At 28.5% G+C, this 21,814-nt stretch overlaps 1 protein-coding gene across 3 annotated transcripts in view; it reads right to left on the reverse strand.

Moving 5' to 3' along the window:
* The window catches only part of LOC107440397 (irregular chiasm C-roughest protein), a 437,750-nt gene that overhangs the window by 339,753 nt on the left and 76,183 nt on the right, over positions 1–21,814 (reverse strand). For all 3 annotated transcript variants that reach the window (XM_071181525.1, XM_071181523.1, XM_043046457.2), the window contains exon 2: positions 2,563–2,620. The gene's annotated coding sequence lies outside the window, so the exon portion shown is untranslated. The remainder of the gene's footprint in view (positions 1–2,562; positions 2,621–21,814) is intronic.

Consider the following 21,814-nt stretch of genomic DNA (forward strand, 5'->3'; position numbering starts at 1 on the left):
TCAAGATGAGGTTTGACAAATTTTAGGAAGCAATACCTACTGTTCTTCATAAGAGCGGTCTGTAAATAGGATGAAAATTACTTTAAAAAATTCATTTTTTCAAAAAGTCTTATCAACGGTAGCAAATATTTAGGAATTGGACGAAACTGTCCTTTTTTTGAAAACAAGAATGAATATGTTAACGTGTTTAGGTAGTTGTGATAATTTTGTTTTGCATTTATTATATAATTTAGTAAATAGTTTGTAGGAATACATAAAAAAAACATAGTTAATTATAGATCTTGATAGTTCCTAGCCATTTTACTTTTCTCCATAGCCTGTACGGATTTTGCGTCTACGATATGCTTAATTTATACTATGAAATTTTGCTCAAACTTTATACATAACATATCTTATAAAAAATTTAAACGCGCTTTTTTCAAGAATGCATTTCTCTCAAAAATCAGCAAAAGTACAGATTACAATTTAATTTCTTATTTTACTTCATACGTTACTTGATATCAACGTAGTAGGTAAAATTTTACATCATAAAAAAAAGCTATTTTGAATGGTACATTTATTTTTAAAATCTTTCTTGAAGAGCGTTCCATTAAGCGTTTAAAGCTTGCATAAACTTGGAGATATGTATGACTTTTTTCTCTCTGACGCGCCAACTTATCTCTGTATAAAATAAGGTATATTTTGTATTCCAATGTATGAATATTCTGGGTTAAATGATCAAATGACAGATTAATATGGTATAAAAAATGAAAATTAATTGCATGAAATACAACATCAGAAAAGATTCGAAACTTTAATTCTATATTTTAAAGGAATTTCTTTGTGGTTTCAAAAACCTTTTTAAAAATCTGAGTATTGCTTAATACGCAATGCAGCATAGAACAGTGTTGCCGTTACTTTCGTTTTCATTTCATTCTGGATAAATAATATTAGAAAATATAACAGAACTGACTTAAGCCACTACTCCAGCAAATCTCCCGAAATCGAAACTTTTTGGCAAGTCCAGACGCGTCCACCGCTGTTCTTTTTGGCGAGTCAGAACTCGCCCCATCGTCGATTCCTAGCTCATTTGTGGCAGAATTTATGGCCCCACAGTCCAGAAACTCTCAGCTTTTTCATCTCGCACGAAAGAGCTAACCAAGTCCCCTTAAAATATCGACGGATTTTCTTTTAGAGAAGGGGGCTAAAAGAAACGAGTGAAAAACCAAACAAAGTAAAACGTAAAAGAGGAGAAAAAATTTCCTTTGTTCTTTACGGTCGAGTGCTAGAAGAACTGCGGCCGCTCGAAATGATTAAAGAGAGCTTTTCGTTCACTCCTGCTAGAGTTTTGGAGGAAGAACGGAGTTTAATCTTATTGATAATGATCCGACGGATTCCTCATTTTGCCCCCACCCCCTAGAATATTAAGCGTCTTAAAGGAAACTGGTCGAGCAGGGAATTCTCTACTGACTCGAAATAAAAGAAAATGGCGAAAGGGCGATTTGGCGAAATTAAGATGGGGTTTTGCCCCTCGAATCATTCGCTTTGATTCGTTTTCAGGATGGAATGTGTCGAAGTTCCTTTTTGCAGTCAAAATAGATTAGGGAATAAGAAGGGAAAAAATCCATTAATTTAATCTCGACGTTTTAACGAAGAATTCATCCGCTAATTTGACCAAGTACTTATTGAATACTTGAAAAGGAACTCGACGGCAATTAGAACTAGATTTATTAATTCTTTGTGTCGAAAAAAATGCAAATGATTTTCTGGTGATTTATAAGGAAATTGAAGAATGTATAGAATAAATCCTGTTTTGAGTTTCTTTTTCTTACTATAAATTATTTCTTACTCTTTTATAGAAAAAAAAATCAAAGCACGTCTATGATATGGAACAAAACTATTCAAATTTAAATTTGCGTTTTTCGACTTAAAAACTTATTGTTTGTTGATTTAACTAATCTATTATCATAATACATATAGATGTGGTATATAAATAGCAAGTGTAGGCCGATAATTTAAATTTCATAAAAATACACATTGTTGACTTCACATATTGAAAAATGTATAGAATAACTTTTGTTCTGAGTTTTTTCCGTACGTGCATATTTTCTTACTCCTTAGAAAAGAAAAAAATCAAAACACGTCCATGATATGGAACAAAAGAATTCATATTTAAATTCAATTCTTCGAGTAAAAACTTTATAGTTTGTTGATTTAATTTGCCCACTATCATAATGCATACTGACGTGGTATATAAACAGTATGTATAGGCAAATAATTTCCTGAAAGCTAAGTTTTAACATAAACTTTACTTCATTTAATTATTTGTCGTTAGAAATAACAATTTAATTGGATTCGAAAATTTAAATACTTCAGTATTCTTATTATCTAATACAGTAAGATGTTAGAGATAGAAAACGGGAACAAAATAAGAAAATATTGACCAAATAAAAATACTTTTCTTTAAATCAAATATGACTAATAAAGGTTTCATAATGCTCTGGATTGTCTTTATTATCTAATTGCATGATTAAATATATTCGATGTTAAACTTGTTTGATATCAGACAACTTGAAAACTTACTTTTTAATCGAAGAACAAATTTGACTTTTCACTTCATCTGATTTCTCATTTAGAATACCTGAAATATAAAGAAACAAAACTATATGAGGAAAGAAAATTTAAATGAAACTGTCAACATTGTAGGTTCCTTTAAAAGACATAAAAAATGTTTGAAAAGTAATTATTTGCACCAGATGAAGCAATTTCATTTATTGAAATAAGTAATTTTCACTCTTAAAACGATATTGATTCATACAAAGTTAATTCTTGTTTGTCTTAAATTTGGCGTTCTCTTTTATCGAATTTAAAACCTTTTTAAAGCGGTTGAATAATATTTTCTTAGGCTTAACTTTAAATGATTTTGCATTGAGACACTGATGATAGATATCGCTTACTTATCCTATCTAATGTGAGCATTTTTCCTCTTTTGGATGCAACGATAATTGGAAAAGAATAAATACGTATTAACTTGTTTCAGATTATTCGTTTGATATATTTTAACATCATATCAATGAATTACGGATTAGATACACTAATAATAATCCAAAAATGTTATATCTGAGAGAAATATATGTACTTGGAATATCTGGGATATTATAAATCTATATAATAAAACACAGTGTTTTCCTCTGTTTAAATTAAAGCGCGATAATGACTCAAAATATTATTTTGCTTAGAAATGTGTCTCAAATAGGTTGTAAATAATCTATTATTTTCAAAAAGAGTTTTTGGGAAGTATTTGAATACTTTCGTGTCATCATTTGTCAAGTCTCATATAATGAAAAATTCATGATCAAAAAATACTGTAAAAAAATCTGAATCAAATTATAGTATTAAGTACCGGCACTGCATCCATAAAATCCATTTTTACTATAAAATACTATAACATAATTTTTACAGTAGAATTTATGTAATTAGAGTGATTTAATGGTTTTATGATAACTATTACTGAAAAATTACGGTATATCAGATTTTTTGTTTCTTAACATGTTCCGGTAAAAATGGATTTTACGGTACCGGCACCCTTTGTGCCAGTACTTTGTTCAGTAAGTTTTTTGGTGTTTTTTTCCGGTCTGGAATTTTTCATTATACCTGCATAGGGCAAAATTTACTGCGTTTTTGGTTCTATGGGAACACTAAAAAGCACAGTAATTCTTACCGAAGCGATTTGGTAGAATTAACAATAAAATATAGTTATATAATGTGCAATAAAATTTGGTGACTGTAGTAAAATATTGTAATTTTATCACGATACCTAAGATTATCGCTCAGTTCTACTTATTCTGTTAAATTAATTTTGTTACTAAATAGGTGTTGATAAGAACTATACTTATGAAAATTTGAATTTCTGGTAAAACGTTACCATACGACTGGAGAAATCAACAAATAAATGTTTAAATACTGTTTATTTTGGTTTTATTACTATTAGCTTAGCTACTGTAATTTTTTAAAGCATAGTTGAAAGGTAAAATTATGTACAGAAATTATATTTAAAGTCGTTAGGAAACAATTTCAAAAATCCAGTTCACATTTCATTGTTTCCGACATTATCAAATCATTAATTAGTAAAAACTACTTTATTACTGATGGAAAGTAGTAGAAATAATCGATACATGAGATAAAAGTTAAAGTATTCTTTGAGCTTAAAATAGTTAGAACATAGATTCTGTTTCGTCATCTAAAATAAGTCGAAAACGTGAGTAAAGCGTGACAAGTTCTATCAGAGATCCTTCAATCCTATTTCCTGGCTGATTCTTTCCTGTATTTGGCTCGATGCACAAGCTGAAAAAAATTGCGAATTACGTCAAGAAGTAAAACGAAAGAGATATCTGAACTAAAAAGAAGGATTGAGAAAGATATCTAAAAAGGATTGAGTAGAGATGAAAGACATAAAAAAAAGCATGGAAAAGGTTCCAAGTGCACGCAAACTTTTTGTAAATGTATCTTCTTGGACAAAAGAATGCAGTATTGCTTCAGGCTTACATTTCAAAAAGAAAAAAAAAATGTTACACGTTAGCAAAGGTATCTATTAATATTTGCTTTTGCTAGATCTATTTTGTAGCTGTCTTATTGCCCAACGCTTCAAATGATTTAACCCGTAAAATAGTTAAGGATTTACAACTTCATTGATGCACAACTAGAATTTATTAGAACAATATAAGATGAAAAATGATAGGTTTTAAATGAGTTTATTAATTGTAAGGAAAATGTTTATTTTGCAATTTTTTCCAAAGGTTCTGTAGGATAGCACTTATTCCTGTGCCCTTATTTAGACTGGTAAAATATATCCAATTTGAGCTACAGCAACTTTTCACAAAACAAGTGTTTTTGTCAAAACAAAAACTTGTTTTTTTTTACACCTTAAGCAAGGAATGATATAATGTTTTCGATTACTAATGTTCCGATTAAATTTGTTTTCCATTTTATTAGTTATTCTCAAACTTCACTATTTGAAAGTTGAAGATACTTTGAAAGTTCTGTGACACATTTCATGAAGCTATAAAATGTAACTGATAAGCCGTTAGAAATATTTTGGATGTATTTTTCTTAAAAAGGGCAGATAGGACCATTTTTGTTTTAACTTTTTTCGAACTTTAATTGGAATACACATTTTAATGTATATCACATTAATTAACTTTAAACAAAGGAGATAAAGTCAAATATGTTAACATGAAGAAAACGAATTTTGTTAAAATTATCGTAAGGTACGGCAATAGCATTTCTGATAAAAAAAAAAAAAAAACACTATTCTGGCAAATAAAACCAATAAAATAATAATGAATTTAAAAAAATCATTTGGTAATTTTTCCATTCATATAGTTTACCGGAAATTCTGGTTTTCAAAATTATCATTATATGCTTTTATTAAAAATAAAACTGAACAGTAAATTTAACTGAATAGATCTTTTCTTTATGCCCTGCTCAAAGGTATCATGATAAATTTAGCAAATTTTATAATAAAATATAAAATTATATCTATTGTTAATTTTACTGAAATCATTACCAAAGGAGCTTCGGTGAAAACTACTAAGCTTTTAGGTGTTTCCATAGAGCCAGGAACACGGCAACTTTTACCATATTCTGGTATACTAGACCATACAGTTTTTTGTCAGTGAATAACTATTATAAATAATAATTTTTTAAATACAATTATTAACGTTGAAAGTAATTAAGCTTCATAGTTGAATAAAGAACAAGATATAAAAATTAAATAATAATTTTTGAATCATGTATGTTATTTCTGTATATTAGATAGTTATACACGTATGAGCAGTGACGCACAAAATACACTTCTAAAATAAACGATATCAAAATGTTTTGTCATTTGTAGGAAGTGCGTAAATCAACACACTATTTGACAAATACATGTAAACAAAACACCCTTTATTAATAGAAAAATTATTTTTACATTAAGTAATATCTTATAATGACAATCCAAAAACAACAGCTTCCGCAAATTCTCGCCAAACTGGGTAGAAATGAGAAATTCTCGATGAGAAAATTATTAATCAAGCTTAAAGGACTTCAAAAAGAAGCGCCAATTTTTGGCATCTATATCTCGTCCAACTCAAGGTTTGTGTTGAGATTAATGGGATTGTGGCTTCATTAGTCAACTCTGGCTCGTCCTTACGTAAAGATATAGGCGCATTAACCAGACTTCTTAAATCTCAAGACGATTATTAATTTCCAGCCTATATTAATTATGGTGAGATGCAGGAGCCGTCAGACACCCTCCTTGGCCTGTTTATTCTCAAGATAACAGGAGATGCCTTAAGTGAAAAAAAGTAAAAATCTTTTAAGTAAGTTGTGAAAGTGAATAGTTCCCAGGTACGTTAGTTTTTTAAGTTTTTCGCGTTAAAATTATGGCTATTTTTTAAACTGATTTATTTTCAAAATGTGGTAAATGCTAAAACTCAATAGGTTGCCACTACAAAATATTAAATTTATTGGGAAAAATAAATCAATATTAATATTTTCATGATAAAAGGCTGTTTATTGTTTGAAAGTATACAGATGTTCACTTTGAATGCAAAGTATATTTCATTAAATTGGAAACTTTTACCGATTAATTTATTGCACTGAATGTATTTTATTATTTTCATAAGAAATGAGTAAGTTTATTTCCTTAAAAGGGGAGTCTGTAGGGCATATATCAATATTGCTAAAATTGACTTTTTTCGATGTACCTTTTCTAAGAAACTACTTATCAACTTAAATCTTTTTGGGGATATCTCAGATTAAATCAGTTTGCATGCAGTGATAATGTTTTTAGTGTTAACATGAATTCTTTTTGAGTTATGAAAGTTTTTTAAGAAAACATTTAAAAAAATTAAAAGTTAACAGTTCAAATTTTAAAAAAAAATTCCGCCAAAGATATGTATTAACAGTTATCACAATCACAGTGTGAACATGTATATGCAAATATTCTGTGAAAAAAAACCCGAAGTAATATCGAATTTTGATGCTGAGAAAAGGTACAATGAAAAATGTGAGTTTTGGCATTATTGACACCTGCCCTACTGCCTCCCCTTAAAAAAAATAGCGATTTCATATATGATGAATATGTACAGCATATTTCATAACATAAACGGCGATATTGTTTACACGATTGTATGTATGAATGAAAACTTGAGTTAAATTGCATGAGTACCTAAGTCGACACTGCTCCAAACTCAAGGGTTTTTATAACATAAAAATTGGCAGAATAAAACAATGCTAAAAATCTTAAACTCAAAAAAGGAGGATAAGTCATTTTGGTACGTCGGGGTTTAATAATTCCAAAGTTCATTTTTACAAATCTAAAGCAATGTTAGCTGAATTAATTTATATAGTTTTCTAGTGCCCATTCATAAATTTTTTTTCTGCATGTTATTTTCTCCCAATACGTGATCCAAGAGTTTTCTTGTCTTCTAGATTGGGTTCAAAATTACAAGGCTACGGAGTTGAACATTAGTAGCCGTAAACCCAAAATTGGGTCGGTTGTTCAACGACGGTTATAAAATATAAAATGAGCTGACTTTGACGCATTTATTTAATAAAGTTGCACGAGTGATACTTAGTTAAAAAAACGCCATTAGAAAGTACTTATCTTCATTGGTATCTATAAAAAATTGGTGTAAATAATATTTTTGCTGATATAATTTTTTTAATAATGGTGAAATTATTTTTGTTCTAGAAAAAAAAATTCGTATCGAAATTTTAATTTCTGGTTAAAATTATATTTTCAACATTAACATTAAATAGAGAGTAAGTATAATTAATTATTATAAAATTAAATTAAAAAAAAATTTGATATTTGTTAAAATACGCTTATGTACCTCTTTACAACATTAGATAATCTAAATAAAATATTTTTAACACATCCAAAAGATATGTTTCCTTTAAAAATTCATTTTCCTTGACCAACACATAACACGTTTCAAACATAAGTAAATTTTAGTACGAACTTTAAGAGCTGCATCTATTAGAACAGCGTGATTCCGTGTAATATGCTTAGAAATTGAGCAACTTAGAACTAATATGACCGATACATCGGTGACGTTTAAACTCCCAACAGAGAGTGCCTCATTAATTAAGAAGGTGCCTTTCTCAGAAGCGATCGTATATGCATTCATCTCATACTCCCTCCGAAACGAGAACAGACCACGCCATTTTGGAATTAGTATAAGAGGAAAAATGAACACTGATCCTATGGTAGCATTCTTTTATTGTTTAAAGATAGTGCAAACTTTTCTGAATATTTCGTTAAGCAATAAGAAAACGTAAACTTTAATTCATATTTCCTGAATTGCGTTAAGCATTAAGACAGTGTAAACTTTAATTCATATTTCCTGAATAATATTTGGGCTAAGCATGAAGAATATGCACAATTTAATTCATATTGTCTAAATAATATTTGCGTTAAACATTAAAAAAAACGTAAACTTTAATTCATATTTCCTGAAAAATATTTGCTTTAAGCATGAAGAATGTGTAAACATTAATTCGTATTTTCTTAATTTTAAAAAATAAGCATTTATTTAAGCATTAATCATTTAAAAAATAGCGATATCAAAATATTTATAGGGGAAAATATTTAACACGTGGTACTCCTTTTAAAATTAAGATTAAAACAAATTTATTATGGTTAATTTTTATTGTATTGAATTTATATGAGACCAGTTTTTAGAGATCATGTAAATTGGTACAACTCAAAAGCACAGCAGTGTTATCTCAAAAATAAAAATGTTAACAATTCAGCAGAATCAAAAAAAGTGTCAGTTTCTCAGTGCAATATGCAAGTAACTAATTCTTACTTTACATTGGCACCGTAAAAAAATTTGACTGCCTGCTATGTGTATCAAATCTAACAGTAAGAGTAAATTTTAGTGTTGGTCAATAACTAAAATGAGGGCGGATACCACTACTAGTGTAAAGATTGATTCTTGATGCAATGAAGCACTTAGTAGTACACCACTTTGGAGTGTAGTACTTGCCACCATTTTTAGTGTTAAGATTCACTAAAAATTTTCACAAGTGTATAAGAGAGCTCTATTTGGAATATGAAAGTATATTTTTAAAAAAATATTTTCACATAAATCTAAGCAATTACAGTAGTTAGATAGTAATACTTTATTCAGCTATTTAATTAGAGATATCTCAATAAGTTTTACAAAAAAAACATGTAGCTTGTTGCTGTGTAGCTTGTATTTTCATATAAAGGCATATAGCTTGTAAGCTATACATTAACTTTAGAAAATCACATCTAATTACAAAATTTCTATGAGCATAATAAAACTTAAAAATTCAAATAATTAATGCATCAAGCATTAAGTTAAATACTTTAAACAAAAAACCTAAAAATTATTTTCTATTTTCAGCTGAGGTATGGAAAACCTGACTAGCTACGTAAGACTTATAGACTGCAAGTTGCAAAGCAATAAAAAACTCCAATTATTGTTTCGTAATGAAAGATTATCTAATGAGCCTATAAAGAAGTCTTCATTTTTTTAATGACAATAGGAATCAAATACATAATTGTGATGAAAGATAAAACTCATAAAAACACATCAATGTCAAATACGCTGAATTAATTAAATATCAAAATAATTTTCATTAGCTTAAACGACATGAAAGACATATCATTAAAAATGGGTATTTTTTAGATAGGTTTTGCAAGCAATGGACTTACAGAGCTGCAAGCAACTCGAAAGAGGCTAATATTGGGGAAAAATGAGTTCAAAGACGTGAAAGAACTTATAAATAAGTCATAGCATCATATAACAAGGGGAAAGAGCAGCTAGTTTGGACGAGAAATAAATGAAATATGACCATGAAGAAAGAGTTTCAGCCTTATTTCCATCCAATTTAAAAGAGGAATGGATACCAATTCTTTACAGGAGAGCGAAATTGTTGAACAGTTTCAACCATTTTTCTTAGTGAAAATGACTGATAAAACCTATTCTATTATTTTCCAAGAATTTTCCAATGATAAAATAATATATATTTTTTATTAATATTGTAAATAAAGCAGTTTGAATTTGAAGTCATGAGCAATTTATGTTGTTTCTATGAATGTAATGCCTTTGAAATACCAGAATATTGAGGGCTAAGACGTTGTTTTGACTGGTTAGAGACATTCAGAAAAAAAACACTTAATTATGTCTATGGAAAAGTTATAGCATTGTTTCTTTATGACATTAATTTGGCTAGTTTGGTAATTTTAAGTCTGGGAGAAAGTTGATGGCTAAATGGAGAAAAAAATTATGGTAAAATTACTATACCATATGGTAATGACATTTCCGGTACAAAACGTATTATTCTGGCTAATAAAATCAAAATTCACTTTATTTAAACCATTCATTTAATAAGTTTTCGGTTCAAATGGTAATGATTTTTTCGAAAATTATAGTTCTTATTAAACAGGTAGTACAAAATACAAAATTGAAAACAAATTTACAGCAAAAATGGTTTTTAAGCCATGCTTTCAGGAATCCTGATAAATAGCCCTAACTTTACCCCTTTATCACATATTAAAAAAATCATATTTTATAGCTAATTTTGCTTAAATCATTTTCAAAGAGCTTAGGTAAATATTACCGAGCTTTTTCGTGTTTACATAAGGCCAGAAACACGTTAAAGTTTACCATATTCTGGTAGTTTTGAGCATATTTTTTTAGAATAGGAAATAAATTTAACATATTATAGACATTCGAGTTTAAAAAGAGAATGAATAATTATTTTTTAAGAAATTTATTGGTATTATTCCCTTAAGTCTGTAAATGTGAGATCAGTTATGCTATTTCATTGAAGGATCCGCATTGGACATAATAGAATGTTGATGGTCGAGAAAAGATTTCGACATTTCATCACATTAAGAATGAAAATAGTAACGAATAGTTATATTTTTTTAAAAATAAACCAGCGATATTTCTTTATTTGGTAATGGAAGAAAAGTTCTTTAGTAATTAATATCAGCATAAATCGATTAGATTTAATTAAATCAATAGTGGCACTTCTACTTCAACTGAGATACTAATTTCGGATACTACTAGTTCAGTAAATGTTACAAATCATCACTGTAATTTACTGGATAGCATAGAGGCAAAAAGTGCCAATTTGTGATAACTAAAAAGTAAATTTACTATTTTTTACTCATTTTTGATTAAAGAAAACATAGATATGACAAAATATTATCACTCAGAGGGTAACGAGGGATTATGAATCATTTGTGTATGTTTACGTGCTTACTAACGTTACGTTTACAGGTATTAAAAACATTGAAATTTGCATAAATATTTTAAACATATTTCATATCAGACATATTATCAGATTTTATTTTTATAAGTTATATATATAAGTTTTTTTATTGTTTTTTTTTCTTCTCCTTTTTTTAATTTTTCATGAATTTATATGTAAGTAGAAGCTTACATTTAGAATTAAGTACATTTTTAGTTAACTTAGATAACTGTTCATATTAAATTGTTTGATTCTAATCAAAATGTGGTATTGTTTATTTCAAAAAACAACATCTACTACCCAAAGAAAAAGTTTTATAAAAAATAAGTAAATAAAATAAATAAATAAACAAATGTAATGATAGATCAAAAAAAGCTACAAAAGAATACAAGATATCATTATTCAAACTAGATGCAAATAAATTCTTGATCTATTTTGTCTTAATTCAATGACAACATTGGGAAACAAGCACGAAAACACAGCTCATACTTGTTTTTGAAACTCCCGTTACTTTTTTTTGGAAAAAAGTTCACAGAGATCAAAACTCCTAAAACAATGACAATACTCTAGGAAATATCATGAGTATTTATGTCACGAAATTTGCGGAGAATTGAATTTAATATCGAGAGTTATCACATTTTGCGTAGTTTGAAAATACATTCGAGAGAAAAGTACAGCAACATAAATATCCTAAATTTGCATAAAAGTGGTTCTGGGGGTTATTTTTTTAATGTAACGGGAAACTAGTTTTCTTTTAGTCATAAATGCACGAACAATGTGAAATATTTTCTAGCAAATTGGTTATTGAGATGTGTGAAGAGTAATTTCGTATGGAAATAAGATTTTAGACAGGGTTTTATTCTTACTTAATAATAACATTTGTATTTGTTTATGGAACTAAACAACGCACATGTTTCACGATTTCAAAAAATAACAGATAAGCGAGTTAGGACATTATTTAGAATAATGTTATATTTCGTATCCCTTTTCTTGTTTTGTTTTGTAGCTATAAATATATTATGAAACATTACAACTCTGTAAAAAAAGAATACTCAAATATCTAGAAACTTTCCTTGTTTTTGACGAAACCGCTTCCTTGTATATGCTCTGAGCAAATATTACGTCAAAGTAACGAAATGACTATTGCCATTTCTTCGAGGTGTTTGAAAAGTATAAAAAATGTTAAGTAATCTGCAAAAACACAATCTGCTACTGCATATATATTAGTTACGAGCAAGGATAGGTTGCGAAAATAAGTCAGTTTGACGCTATTTCCGTTTTCATCGTTCAATTAAACAAAATCATTTAACCTCTTCAGTTTATGAGTGAATGAAGTACGTTAAATATTATTTGATTAAGTGGAACATAAGAAAAATTTTGAGTAATCAGTAGAATAATCAGTAGAATAATTGTAAGTAATCAATAATCTGCTGCTACATTTGTGTCAGTTACGAGCAAGAAAATGTTGCGAAAATAGTTTAGTTTAGCGCTTTGAAAAGGGATTATATCCGTTTTGTATCTCCTTTATCCTTCAATTAAAATAAAATCATTTTAACACTCCAATTAAAACACACCCTAAAAAGCCATTGTCAATTTTATCTTGTCACAATTTTGCAATATTTTCAACTAAAAAAGTTAATTTCTGTTAATTCCCCATTACTTTATCAAACAATCCCACTTATCGCTACAGCAATCTCTCATTCGTTTGCATTAAAATATAATAAGCAAAATCTATTAAAAATCCATAGAATCCAAGGTCAATGAACTGCGCACCTTACATTGGTCAGAATGTACATTACATTTATCAAGTGATGGTGGGGTTTAAAATGGGAGTTCCTATCAGACCTCTAGGACCTCAGAAATAGTAGATAAGACATAGAGTTGATACTCCACCCAAACTCTGCAGACATTCTCTTTAAATAACATAGTAAGGCGCGAATCACCAATAGGCCTTGTCCCTAGCCACTGCTTTTAATCTTATTGAATCATTTGTTTGGTTAGATAACCCAATGTTCCTTTACGAACGGCATTTAACTTCAAAATCCTTAACGAGATCTTGAAAGACAATGGGATTAGGAGATTACGTTTTTTTTCTCTATCTTTTATATCTTGTTTTATATCTCACGCATTTTGATGGCATTATCTTAATAAATATATTTTGATCTTAAATCTCGTAAGGGTAGAAAAAAAACATAATGAAATCTTATGTCGAAATATTGCTTAGAAAGAAATGTGAGTCTATAGAAAAAGCGTTTTTTTTGTGTAATAAGTACTCTCCAACATTTAATTTAGAATTCATAGAATTTTGGAAAAATGTGTTGCAATTAAAGTAAAAAAAGAACGTTACAAAATTGGTTTTTATTTTATGAGTAGAAGACTGTTTAATGATGAAAGTTCTTTTTCAAATATTATGTAATCAGATAAGGGTTTAAAAGTAAGTAGATCCGGAAAAAAGTTTTACATAAAACAAGATTTTTTTTAAATTTAGTTGTAGGATTTATTTTAGAAATTAGTATATTGCCATAAAAAAAAAAACTAGCGAAAGATTTAAAATGTTTTAGATATAGGCATAGCTTTATAAAATGAAATATTCTGAAACCTAGATTTCTATTTGCAAATGATTATTTATGTGTAATTATCTTTTTTTGAGTTATTCACATATTTCTTTGTTGAAATAAGAATAATAGAATCATTTACACATAATTTTATGTCTTCAGTAACAAAATTCCCTTAATTTCTATTAATGCGAATTTTAAAAAAAAAATTGGGGCCGGGATAGCCTGGTCGGTAGGGCGCTGGGCCCATGTTCGAGAGTTTATGGGTTCGAAATCCGCCGGCCGAAGACTCCCCGTGTAGTAAATGGTGACTGATACACGTTAAATCTGCCGAGTCTCTAAGTCTTCCATGTTCCCATAACAAATCAATACCGCTGGGAGTACTGGATTGGAGATCGATAGTTCTCTGATTCAGGTCAAAATTACAATCTGTGGATGAATGAATGGATGTATGAATGAGTCCGCCCTATAAAACAGGCTGTGACGCGTGTGTGAAGACGAAATCTTGGCCATAGGATGGCGGAACTGGAAAAGAAAGAAACGCACACTCTGCCTTAAATTTGCTCGGTTTCACCAAGCAGACTTGCCCGTGTGGCAAGTGGCATTAGAAACAACACAACAACAACAACAACAAAAATAGATCTTTAATACGAATCGCAATCGTCACCATGACGTAATAAAAACATTCATTTCTGCAATTTACAAATGAGTTATGTATTATGCTATAGAAATATTTCTAATTCAAAACTTTAACTTTTTTGAAGAGTTCTGCTTGAGAAAATTACACCAGATTACAAATGCATATATTTATTTCAGAGTTCAAATAATAGCCGAGTTGAGATGTATTGTATAATCCCCTTGTGAAAATACCTCGATTCTTCTCCATGGAAGTAAATGAACGCTTATTTGAACCCAAAGACGACACCATATATATTTATTAACCTGGTGAGTGATTCATTGTACAGTTTTATACTATATTGTTGGTATAATGCGTTCTGAAGTTATACTCCAGGGTATAATTCCAAGAGTAATTATCTATGGCGCAAGTTACTACAGAAATTACTTTGTGATCCCAAATTCAGAAAAGATTCCGCAACTGCCTGCGATGTGAAATATAATTCTTTTCTTTATGTTGTGATAAAATGCAACATTATTATTCAATTATAGGATCATATACGTTAGTTATTAATTCAAAACATGATATTATCAGTTATTTGTTGCGAAAAGCATTGCATCAAGATAACGATGTAATAATCAAATAAGTTCAAGCAATTTGCTATCATTTTTTTCTTTTTTTAGCAGTTAGTATATAAATAAAGTTAAAGGTGAACCAATAATGGTTTATTAATAAAATGGTAATTTATTAATGATAATTTATTTATAAAATGGGTGAAATGGGTAAACAGCGAGGAAAAAACAGTTGCTGATAGACATTCAAGAATTATAATTACCCATTATACGGGACTACAGTTTTCAAAAATTTTTTACAAGAAAATATTCAAGGCTTAAAAAAGTTGCAACAAGCATATGAGTCACTGCATACTTTTTTCCTTCCTCAGAATTTCCTTTTTTAGTTCAAATTGTTTTTGAGACATAGAAGTTTAAAAAAATGTAATACAAACAACAACAAAAAAAAACGTGAAAACCATATTACAGTTTAAAATTATTCAATGAATGAAAATCACATGACGCATGAAATCACATTAAACTCACTAAAATTAAACTGAAAAAAATCAGTAAAAGTCACATGCAATGCCATCAGTGGGGAAAGTTTTGAACTAAATCCAGGAACTCAGGAATGGATATGTTTATATCCTGTTACATGAATTTGCTACAAGAGTGATTTTTTAAGCCATCACTGTTTATAAAATCAATGACACAATGGACATGAAATCTATGTGTACTATAAAAAAAACATTCTTATGAACAACAGAATGAATAACGTCTCAACAGAATTTATCACTGGACCGATCAAAAGAGACGTCAAAGATATTCTCCATCATCAGTTACGGAATCTGGTAAAACTCTGTATGAAAACAGTCATAGGTATTATTTACGTTACGGATGTTTGAAGGCAATTCACAGAGACCCAATAATACAACGGTTGTATTTAAAAGTAGATAAGTATATTTTTTTTCAAGAATTATCAAACAGTAGAATGAGCAAGAATGAGCAAACCTTTGCCGAACAGTAATTATCGATTGGTAAATAATAACAATCTGTTAAGAAAAGAAAGCAATGAATACTACCAAATAAAAAACACTTTTATCAGAATAAATTTTGTTTTAAAAAGAATAATAACTAGACAGATCAGAATAGATATCAATGACATTCTTCATCAGTAGCGAAATCTGTAGAAATTTTGTATGAAAAAGCCATAAGTATGATATATGTAACTGGTGTATGAAGAAAACTCAGAGACACCCTAACCCAATAAAACAATGGTTTTAATAACCGTCATAAACAACCGTTACTGTCGTGTTTAAAATTGGCAAAGTAACATTTACATTTTTTCAAAACTGATTCAACCGTGGTAACTAAGCAAACAAACCTTTGCTGAACCGTAATCGCTGATTGGTAAATAATAACATCAATACGTTAAGAAATGAAAACAATGAGTACTATCAAAAAACACTTTTATCGGAATGAATTTCGTTTCAAAAAGAATAATAACTGTACCGGCCAGAATAGAAGTCAAAGACATTCTTCATCAGTAACGGAAGCTGGGGAAATTCTGTATGAAAGCTGCCATAGGTATGATTTATGTAACGGATGTATGAAGATGATTCAGAAGGAAAAACCCAATAAAACAACGGTCATATTTTCTTTCTACAACAGAAAGGGATCTGAAGGAAAACACATCACGGGCTCTTACATCAAGGCCTGTCACATTGCAAGTGTTTACGATGAACCAGGCCTTTTTCAGTACCGAAAGGGATGCTCTGCTCTTGAGCTTCTTTTTCGGGATGGATAGCATCCAGCTAGTGCTCCCGATCCTCAATCATTATTCATCCTTTTCTAGATGAAAGCCACGATAATGGCTAGACTATCGCTGGTGGAAGAAAAGTAGAATCTTTGCTTTTTTTCCTTTTTCGTTATTCTTCGCATTGAGTTATTTTTCTTTTCTTTTTCTCTTTTTGTTATTCTCGGTCTCTTTTGGTGAAAAAAAAAGTGGCGAGGTGGTGATGGGGAGAGTTATAATCTTTAATCTCTCGCCAAAGTCGAGATCACGTCTGGAAGGTTGGCGACGGTAGCGGGGGACTCATGAAATTAAATCGACGCTGATTAGATTAGGATGAAGATTGGCAATTCTTTACCAAAGAAATGTCACTCTGGAGAGATTTACTCATTTATTAGTTCCTTTTTCATTTACTTTTTTGGTGTTCTGGCGTAGAATTGAATACGATATATGACGTTAAATCTAGACTATGATAAGAATTAAATTGAATTAAATAGATTTCTTTTCAGGTAAGTATCAACTTTATGCCTGTTATTGCAAGGGAGTCAAGTAAAAATGAAATTTTAAAACTCAGAAGAGAAGTAAATTTAAATATTTATTTCTCATTTAAGCAATCTTAAATTATATATGATATTTATCATTCTGATATATTTTGTACCAATTTATAAAATATAAAGTTACTTATCTTTTTAATTGTTTCTTACTGAATTTTCCTCGTATTTTAGTTTTATTTTTAAAGTAAGCACTTGTGTACTTTCGTTAAAATCATTTGATTTTAGTAGCTACCAAAATAAAACAAACTTTTAATTAATAAATCAATAAAAAGGATAATAAATGGAATTGAATGAGCATTCATAACATAACAGGCTGAAACTTAATTAATTTATATCAACTAATTAAATAATTTATATCAACATATGTTTTCTAATAATTTTTACTATGATATTATTGTAGTAATGTGTGATCAACAAATTGCAAATCAACGCATACATATAAGAAGATTTAATTCATTGTTTAATTATTTGCAATCAATTTCCTTCATAAATAATAGTATTATTTTAAAAACAGGTAATAACATTCGCTAATAAATAGCAATAATATTTAAAAAATTAACCCATATTTAAGTTTAATGCTAACTATAACAATAACAGTGAAATTGAAATAAATAAATGGAAATTCAACAATTACCTAAAGAAAGTGAATTTAATTTAATTCATAAACGTGGCTTTGAACAATTAATAAAGTACATAGTGTTTTAAATTAATAGAAATAACACGATCAAGTTAGAAAAATAAGCAAGCACTATTTTTATAAAAACGAAAATTATTTATATCGAAAATAATTAAAAACAAAACTTAATTAACAGCAAAAATTAATTAAAAACAAAATTAATTGAAAACAAAATTAAATAAAAACAAAATTAATTAAAAACGAAATTAATTAAAGACAAAATTGATTTAAAAAATAACAATTAAAGTTGTTTGTATGACTTAACTAACATATACAGCTTAACTATCCAAAATTAATGCTCGATGTACATTGGTAGATATAAATATCCTGTGAAACAAAACTCAAAAGTTAACCGCTACCATCCAACAAAAAAGCCATCATCGATTGTAAAGGTTTCGGAGAAATAATTTTTTTTTTCAGTTACGCTTTCAAGAAATAAAAGAAAAAAAATATTGCTTTTCAAATTGTTATCACACAGAAGGCGAGGGCAATTTTTTTCCAAATTTATATATAAGCTTGATATAAAAATAAAATAAAAAATACACCTTTCCGTAAAGCTCCAGAAATAAAAGTCCATCCATCAAATTTCTGACAACCTTATGATTCGGAATTCATCTCACTCACTCAAAATGTGCACGCGATTCATACAAAATACATGGGCTCGTCAGATTTTCCTTTGGGAAGAATGGAGCATAAATAAAAGAAGAGTAGGCTATATTCATTCAGCTAAACATTTTGATTGTCGACAACATGGGTTCAGCAATAAAGATATTTGACTCGTTGGAAAAGTGTTTACCGGGGATGATGTGATCGCGAAGTTAATTTGAGTTGACGTTTTCATTGAATGATTGACTGTGATGTGATTTTTCTTCAACTAGATATTTATATGCTGGACGTATGTTTACGTAAAAGCCCCTGCTGCACCGTTAAATATAAAACTAGAAAAATGATAAGTTCCTGTTTAGTATGAAAATGAATTCTTATAGTGTATGCATTATAAAAATATGTATATGATTTGTATTCAATTTATTACTTTTATTATAATTGTGTCTATCTTATAACTAAAGGATCCGTATAAAATTAGATAAATTATAAGATTTATTTTAAAAGAAAACAAACACCAACAATGCATATTTATTAAAAATATGTACATGATTTGTATTCAGTTTATTTTTCATTGCAAATGCATTTATTTCATCTATGCTTTTTCTAAAAAAAATTTATAAATATGTAAGTTATAAGTTTTGTTTTAAATGAAAACGAAACTTTACGATGCAGATATTTTTTAAAAAAAAGTTTTGATGGTTTATTTTATTAGATAATTTCGTTTACCTTTTAAATGTTAAAGTGAAGGGTCACAAAATGTTAATGATAATATAAAATTTTAATGGTAATATGTATGGCAAGTTTTGATATTTATACTTTTACATAAGTATCAAAACTTGCTAAAATTTTATGCAAAAATTTTCTAAAAAGAAACTATTCTTTGTAGACAATGGATTCTAAATATTACAATTAGCCGAAAATCTGACTTTTTCTCAAAGATTGTGAAACAGTAATCGATAAGTCGTCATAACTTGTGATTTAAATAATGATTTTGAGTAAACAGAGTCTTACAAAGGAAAAGCAGTGCACGTTAAGTCAGTCGGGCCACAAAGCCCTCCATGTTCACATAGCAAATCATACCTCTGGGGGTTATGAATTGGAGATTTATTGTTCTCTGGTTCCGGTCAAACTCACGATCTGTGGATGAATGAATGGGCAGTAGCATCACTCTATGGGCTGTAGTGTCACTGAGTTTAGCTTCAGTTTTTAAATTTTCTAATAAAATTAATATTTAAGATAAAAGGAATGTCCTTTTGTTCTTTTTCTTCATCTGTATATATATATATATATATATATATATATATTTCAATTTAAATTAAAAAATCCATTTAAAAAAACTGAAATTTTAATTTTCCCTAAATATGGGAAGATAAATAGGAAATATAAATTATTTTGCACAAATCTAAAAATTATTTTCTCCTGATCAAAATTGAACATGACTCGCCGAAAAAATATGATTGGTTTTACAAAGCGAATTGCAGGAAACATATCATTACGTATTGATCACGAGGAAATATCATTATTACTCGATTTGGAAACAAAAGATCGTGTCTACACGATACTATATATCAGTAATAAGCTATCTGTTACCACCCGCGTTTTAGGCCAATTTGGCGACGATTTATGTAACGGTTTGTTAATTGTTTACGGCGATTGCGCCGAAGAGTTAGTTGCAATACATATTCCAGTTAATGGATGTAACGGTTGGTAGTTTGAAATGGACCACACTGAAAGATATTCATTACAAAACTAGATTCAAAAGATATTTTTAATTACTGAGATGAGAAAAAAACATTCTTAGATAGGAGATAAAAGTAAAAGTTAAAATCCTTCCTTTTAATACAATATCTTTGCTATTGTGATTGTGGTTCTAGTAAATTGCATTTCTCAGCAATTATAATTGAGATTGTAATACAGGAAATTCAAAATATTTTATTCTTTTAATTTGGTGGTGTTTAATTGTGAACGATATTTCTATATGAAGCAAAGTTTCGTAAAAAAAAGTTTTAGATTTTTTTAAAAATATTTTTTTGAAACATTTATCTTTGAATAGAAAATGTATGGAAATTATTACACGCTCACATGAAAATTTTAATAAATAAAATATATGTACCCTACTATTACGCTAAAAAAGTAACTTTTTGGTTCCATTAGCAGACTTCAAGAGAATTTCGTGAACTATACAAACCTAAACCTACTTCTAAAAATATAATATATCATATTAAAATTCATTTCAAAAATTTGTTATTTAAATTATAGGTTATTTAAATGCTTTGAAATGAAAAATAAATTATTGAGTTATTTTATTTGTACAGCGAATTTATTCAAAAACGAATCAGATACACAATTCTAAATGTTATGGATTATTTTAAATATCCTTACTGAATTATATTTGCATTAGATTATTGATATCAAATTAAAGGTGCTTTTTAAACATACATGCTTTTGTCACATTATAAGATAAATATTATTTTATATGTATTTTACTTAAGACGCAGTTTTTAAGGCTAATCTAAAAACATTCTTTAAAAAATATGTAAAAAAAATTCATTGTTAATTTACCAAAATAAGTATCAACATTGTTAATTTGAGAAAAAAATTCGGTTAAGAGTAGCGACATTCAGAGTGCCCATATATTTTACCATGAAATAAATTTTTACGGTATGGAACCAGTTTACGGAAGAAAATTTGATCTACCGTAATTTTATCAATATTATTTACTACATTACTGTAATTAAATTTATATTACTGAAAAAATTCTAGCATTAAATTTACAGAAAAAAAGGGATTTCATAGAAGCAATACTCAGGGTGCGAAGTACCTTTAGAATTCTTTACTGAATATAATACATAATTATTTTTAGAATTCGATCTCAATTTAAAATTTTATATTTAAAATAACACGGTGTTTGGTAACTGTAAAGAAGTTCAAAAAATACTCAGAAATTCAATGACAATTTAAAATAAAGTGTAATTTTATAGTTCTGATTGGGATAATGTAATTCGTGGTAATTATTTCTTTAAATGTTTGCATGATCTTGTGATTCTCCTCATGTTTAATCAAGATCCTCATGTTTAACGGACAATAACATCAGGATATCCATTATTATATTAAATTAGCGTTCCAATTTAAAAAAGAAAATCTATTTATCAGCATAAAATATTATATAATCTGGCAATAAAAAATAAACTCTTAGTGATGTTAA

This window comes from Parasteatoda tepidariorum, chromosome 5 (assembly GCF_043381705.1).
Source record: "Parasteatoda tepidariorum isolate YZ-2023 chromosome 5, CAS_Ptep_4.0, whole genome shotgun sequence".
NCBI lineage: Eukaryota > Metazoa > Arthropoda > Arachnida > Araneae > Theridiidae > Parasteatoda > Parasteatoda tepidariorum.